The sequence below is a fragment of the Malus sylvestris genome, chromosome 5 (assembly GCF_916048215.2).
Source record: "Malus sylvestris chromosome 5, drMalSylv7.2, whole genome shotgun sequence".
In the NCBI taxonomy this organism is placed as follows: Eukaryota; Viridiplantae; Streptophyta; class Magnoliopsida; order Rosales; family Rosaceae; genus Malus; species Malus sylvestris.
This window is the reverse complement of record NC_062264.1, coordinates 10,611,471-10,618,067: the sequence shown is the minus strand read 5'-3', so window position 1 is coordinate 10,618,067 and position 6,597 is coordinate 10,611,471. Positions and strand designations below refer to the sequence as shown.

Below are 6,597 nucleotides of genomic sequence, written 5' to 3'. Positions count from 1 at the left end.
GCTTTCTGAAAAGGCGTAGCTGCAATTGGGCTTCGGTTTGTACTTGAATCGATCTTGCCTTGGTGTTGCCCGAAGGGCAAGATTGACCTTTCTCCTCCGTTAACAGACTAGGCTAAGAAAGCAGAAAATCAGGATCTTCTCACCATTTTTTTCTCTTTGCTTTGAATAGCTATCGTACTCAAGGGATGAAGGAATGGATGCAGACTAAGAAAATTTTTCAATCGGTTCAGATTTAGCATTCCTAAATATAGGACCTGCAACGGCAGAGACTTTTTGAGCTCTTTCACTCCGTTAAATAGTTACTATGTTCGGAATCATAGCAGGAAAGACGAGCTAAGCTTGAAAACTTCTAGGCAACAAGTTTTTGATTCGATTGATTTTCACTCTTTCATCCAAAAACTCTAACTAGTCCATCAGCCAAACCCTTCCCCTATTCGTCCAGTGAAGAAGTTAGGCATATGTAGCAAAGGAAGCAGTCCCATGCCTAAGGCACATTTTTTCAATGGAAAGAATAGGCTTGGGCTCACCATCCAAGCTCCCTCCTAGAACGGAAATTGGGCTGCAGTTCTGTCTTTCCTTAGAATCAATATCGTAGCGTAGAGTAATCACAGAAGTCAAAGTCAGACAAGAGTTTACTAGGATTTTGAAATCCGTTGATTGAATGTCTATTACACTTTAACATCCTAGGAAGTTTTAACTGTTGTTTCATACCAAGGGAATTCTATAATAAGTGCATTTACCCTGAATCAAGAAATCCCAAGATCTCTCGAGAAGAGGAAGAAGAGTTGGCAGAGATTCTCTCAACAATAAAAAAGAAGAAGCAAGAATATAATCATTGAATTTCAATGCTCGGGCCGGGGAAGCTTTATTTGATGGCAGCTAGATGGCTCTGTAGCCTTTTCCGGGGTAAGGAAATCTTGATTCAAGGGCATGATGGAATTGATTTAAGTAAGAGTTGCTCCATGGGAAGAAATTTTCTCGATTGTTTAGTAGTCAAGCAATCTCCGAGAAGAGTTTAGCAGGGAAAGCTGCTTTTTTCTACTACTTTCATCGGAATTGGCTTAGTGTTCATTTTACCATATCTTAGTACAAGTACAAGGAAGTGAAGGCGACCATGGGAAGCTTTGCTTTGGCTTTGGTTCGGTTTTCCGAGGGTGAGAAAAGAAAGATAATATCAACAGACCAAAGGAAAACAACTGAGCAAGATAGATGCCACTAAACTAGCTACTGCCATAAAGAATTAAAAGATTTTGGAGTAGTAGAAGTAAACAGTTCAACTTATCCCAACCCCAAAGGGAATCCAATCCAGCCTTGGAAACAGGTTCAGCTAGCCCAATGTTAGTCGGACTAGGAGCGTAAGCCACTCGACTGTCAGGAGAGGAGCGAGGCTAGGCTTGAACTGAACGTGGGTAGCATTTGAACGCGCGGAGCGAAGAGCTTTAGAGGGTAGGGGTGAGCTTTAATTGAAGCAGGGAGTCAATTAACAACGAGGCCGTAGTTTACTAATAAGGACTATTGCGACTAATATAGCTACCCTGAAGAGAAGGAGGGCCACAAACAAGAGCATATTTTTTAGATATCCCCACAATTAGAGCTATTAGCTTAGCTGGAGTTTTGCTTGGTCGGCTGAGTACGGAACGCTAGCTCTCTCTACTTTAACACTTCGTTTACTGCTGGCCCGGAGTAAGACGTGCCACCTTAATGCACTAGCCAGTTAGAAGGATTTGAACTCTTACTGAACCGGCCTTCGAGACGAAAGGAACGAAAGCAGGCAACATGAATATGCTACTTCCTGCGAGAATGCATTATTATAATGGTTTGTCATGTTCCTACTCCAACTCCTACGAGAATGGCCCTCCCTACTACAGACTACGCTCGGAAAGTCGGTGATAAGCAAGAAGAGAAGAATTTGAAAGAAGAAAGATGAAGTCCTTGCATGAGAACCACACCTATGAGTTAGTAAAACTACCCAAAGGAAGAGGGGCAAAAGAGGTATTAGGAGAGTCCAAGGGCTTTGCCCCACACCAAAAGGAATCTTGGTGGTGGAATGAGGAGGTACAAACAAAGGTGAAGGCTAAGAAGGAATGTTGTAAAGCCTTATACAAGGATAGGACCGATGAAAATGGTGAAAGGTATAGAAAAGCGAAGCAAGAGGCGAAGAAAGCTGTGAGAGAAGCTAAGTTAGCGGCTTATGACGATATGTATAAGCGACTAGATACCAAAGAATGAGAGTTGGATATCTATAAACTAGGTAGAGCAAGGGAAAAGAAGACAAATGACTTAAACCAAGTGAGGTGCATCAAGGATGAGGATGGAAAGGTTCTTGCTACAGAGAACGCGGTTAAAGACAGATGGAAAGGTTATTTTCATAATCTTTTTCAATGAAGGACATGAAAGGAGTGCTTCTTTAGGGGAGTTGAGTAACTCAGAAGAGTGTAAAAACTACTCTTTTTATCGTAGAATCCGGAAGGAAGAAGTGGTTGTAGCTTTGAAGAAGATGAAGCATAGAAAAGCAGTAGGCCCAGACGATATACCAATCGAAGTGTGGAAAGTTTTGGGAGAGACAGGTATAACATGGCTCATTGACCTTTTCAATAGGATTTTGAAAACGAAGAAGATGCCAAATGAGTGGCGAACGAGCACTTTGGTGCCTATCTACAAGAATAAGGGTGATGTACAAAATTGCATGAACTATAGGGGTATTAAGCTAATGAGTCATACAATGAAGCTCTGGGAGATAGTCATTGAGCATAGATTGAGGTAAGAGACACGGGTTTCGGACAACCAATTCGGGTTCATGCCAGGGCGCTCAACCATGGAGGCAATCTATCTCTTACGAAGATTGATGGAAAGATATAGAGATGGGAAAAAGGATTTACACATGGTCTTTATAGATTTGGAAAAAGCGTATGATAGGGTCCCAAGAGACATTCTTTGGAGGATTTTAGAGAAGAAAGGAGTACGAGTAGCATATATCCAAGCTATACAGGATATGTATGAAAGAGCAAAGACTGCCGTAAGAACTCATGAAGGACAAACCGAAAGCTTTCCCATAACTGTAGGATTACATCAAGGCTCATCCTTAAGTCCTTACCTTTTTGCGTTGGTAATGGATGAGTTAACAGGACATATTCAAGATGATATTCCTTGGTGTATGCTTTTCGCAGACGATATAGTGTTGATAGATGAAACTCGGGAAGGGGTAAATGCAAAGCTTAACCTTTGCAGAGAAGTGTTGGAATCTAAAGGTCTTCGCCTAAGCCGATCAAAGACAGAATATATGGAGTGCAAGTTCAGTGCAAATGGAGGCCAAAACGAGTTAGGGGTGAGGATCGGAGATCAAGAAATACCAAAGAGCGACCGTTTTCGTTACCTAGGATCTATCTTGCAAAAGAACGGAGAATTAGATGGAGATCTCAACCATAGAATACAAGCTGGATGGATGAAGTGGAAGAGTGCATCCGGCGTGTTGTGTGACCGCCGTATGCCACTGAAGCTCAAGGGAAAATTTTATAGGACGGCAATAAGGCCGGCGATGCTGTATGGCACAGAATGTTGGGCGGTGAAGCATCAACACGTACACAAAATGGGTGTAGCGGAGATGAGGATGCTTCGTTGGATGTGTGGGCACACGAGAAAGGATAAGATTAGGAATGAGGATATCCGGGGTAAAGTAGGAGTAGCCGAAATTGAAGGAAAGATGAAAGAAAATCGGTTACGGTGGTTTGGACATGTGCAAAGAAGGCCTACTGACGCTCCGATTAGAAGATGCGACTATGGGACAGAGGTTCAGGGCCGAAGGGGTAGAGGAAGACCTAGGAAAACTTTGGAAGAGACCCTAAGAAAAGACTTAGAGTACTTGGATCTAACGGAGGACATGACACAGGACAGAACACAATGGCGTTCTAAGATTCATATAGCCGATCCCACTCAGTGACTTGGATTTTCCAAGTCTCCAACCGAGAAGTTTTCCTCACTCGGGAAATTAAGGGAACACTACCTCAACCTACATGCTCCACTCACAAAGCTTCAACATACAAGCTTCAACAAAAGAAAATTCAAAGAACTTAGCGAAGAAGGCTTTGGTGTATTTAACACAATACGTTGAAATGAAGGAAAGCTTATTTATTGATATCCCCGATAAGTTACAAATATGTACATATACTTGAGTCAAAATAAACAAACAAGAGGGAGCCTTCACAAAGGTTGCTTAGGAGAAGTCTCAGCAGTCGGTAGAGCCCCAGAAAGAGAAGGCACCGGAGGGGGATCATTCGGAGCCTCAGTACTGGACAGAACCCTAGAAGGAGGAGGCATCAGAGGTTGATCATTTGGAGCTTCATTACGCAGTACAGCCCCAGAAGACGAAGGCAATAAATGCCTTTGGAACAAACCCACAAATCTCTGATGATCAAGTAAAACCTGACCATCAGATTTCTTCATCTGGTCAAGCTTCCTCTTCATGTTTGTAGCATAGTCATGTGCGAGCCGGTGCAACTGTTTATTCTCATGCTTGAGCCCTCTAATCTCCTGTTTGAGACTCATCACTTCAGCCGCCAATTATTCAACTTGGCGGGTTCGAGCAAATAGGCGTTGGGCCATATTAGACACAGAACCTGCACACTGAACACTAAGAGCCAGAGAATCCTTAACAGCCAACTCATCAGACCGTTTGGAAAATAGTCTGTTATCTTTGGGAGTGAGAAGGTTCCTGGCCACTACCGCAGCGGTCATATCATTCTTCATCACGGAATCCCCAACGGTAAGAGGACCAGTAGGGGAGACGAAGGATGGGCGCCATATGTTGTCTGGAGAAGGCGGGGCTGCCTCTTCAACAAGGTTCAAGTCAAAACGACGGTCGGAGGGGCCAGACATTTTCAAAGGTGTTGAAAAGAGAAGAGGTCGGACAAATCAAGATCTTAGAAGTGCAAGAATAGAGCTTCTACTGGTGGATATTCAAGTGTGCTTTGGAACTTAATGTCAGCCCCTATAAAAATCTGCACTCGACGAAGCTTCAGAAATCGAAGAGGCGCCTGCTTAGAAATCGAAGAGGCGTTTGCTTTCTCAAAAGCTGGGCTGCTCAGAGACCACGAGGGTCGATCTCAGAAATCGAAGAGGCGTTTGCTTTCTCAAAAGCTGGGCTGCTCAAAGACCACGAAGGCCGATCTCAGAAATCGAAAAGGCTTGCTTTCTCAAAAGCTGGGCTGCTTAGAGACCACGAGGGCCGATCTCAGAAATCGAAGAGGCACCTACTTTTCCAGCCTTGTCAGCACCTATCACACGCACACTCAGCTTTGCGGAAATTATGAGCATTCTGTCGAAGATTTCTGGCGAAGTAGAAAGCACATGAATCGTACTGTTCAATCACCCACTTCCCACACGCAACAGTAGCTCATGGGTACCACATATAACTTTGCCAAAGTTCTCTGACAAAGTTGAGACACGTGAAGCTTGCAGCTCTCACTACATCGCTCTGACCAAGAAGGGTAAAAGAATAGCAAAGAAACAACACTAACAAAGTTTAGACACATAAATTTTGAAGGTCTAGCTACCATATTATTACCCACAAGGGTAAAGGAACAGTACCACTGCTGGATAATTGGAAAGTCCCGGTGTGTCAACCTCTGTGCTTCGTGGCAAGGCAGACTAGCAAACATGCCCAAACTTTACTCACATTCGAGAAAACACTCCCAACAAGATTGCTTGCTCCAAAATCGAAGAGGCACCGCCCTCCGAATCTTGAGAGCCAGACTCCCAACATGATTACTTTCTCAAAAATCGAAGAGAGGGTAAAGGAACAGTACCACTGCTGGATAATTGGAAAGTCCTTGTGTGTCAACCTCTGTGCTTCGTGGCAAGGTAGACTAGCAAACATGCCCAACCTTTACTCACATTCGAGAAAACACCCCCAACAAGATTGCTTGCTCCAAAATCGAAGAGGCACCGCCCTCCGAATCTCGAGAGCCAGACTCCTAACATGATTACTTTCTCAAAAATCGAAGAGAGGGTAAAGGAACAGTACCACTGCTGGATAATTGGAAAGTCCCTGTGTGTCAACCTCTGTGCTTCGTGGCAAGGTAGACTAGCAAACATGCCCAACCTTTACTCACATTCGAGAAAACACTCCCAACAAGATTGCTTGCTCCAAAATCGAAGAGGCACCGCCTTCCGAATCTCGAGAGCCAGACTCCCAACATGATTACTTTCTCAAAAATCGAAGACACCGCTCTCCGAATCTCGAGAGCCAGACCCCCAGCAGGATTGCTTTCTCAAAAATCGAAGATGCATTGTTCTCCGAATCTCGAGAGCCAGATCCCCGACAGGATTGCTTGTTCGAAAACCGAAGAGGCACCACTTTCCCAACTTCAAGAGCTGGATCTCCTTGGATAAAGCTTGTCTGTAATCTTCACACGCAACATCAGCTTTCCAGATACCACAGACCACTTTTTCAAAGTGCTCTGACAAAGTTAAAACTTGTGAAGCTGGCAGCTCCCACTACCGTGTTATGACCAAGTAGGGTAAAGGAATAGCATTATTACTTGATGTTAAGGAGACTCCTATATATGTCGACCTCTATCCCCAACGGACAGGCAGACCTGC

At 44.0% G+C, this 6,597-nt stretch overlaps 1 long non-coding RNA gene across 1 annotated transcript in view; it reads right to left on the bottom strand.

The window, feature by feature from the left end:
- The window catches only part of LOC126624741 (uncharacterized), a 48,983-nt gene extending 42,723 nt beyond the window's left edge, over nucleotides 1–6,260 (bottom strand). Inside the window, exons 1-2 of the long non-coding RNA XR_007624205.1 lie at nucleotides 5,838–6,260; nucleotides 5,247–5,619 (exon numbers count right to left, since the gene is read on the bottom strand). This is a non-coding gene — a long non-coding RNA (uncharacterized LOC126624741). The remainder of the gene's footprint in view (nucleotides 1–5,246; nucleotides 5,620–5,837) is intronic.
- Between the last annotated feature and the right edge of the window lie 337 nt (nucleotides 6,261–6,597).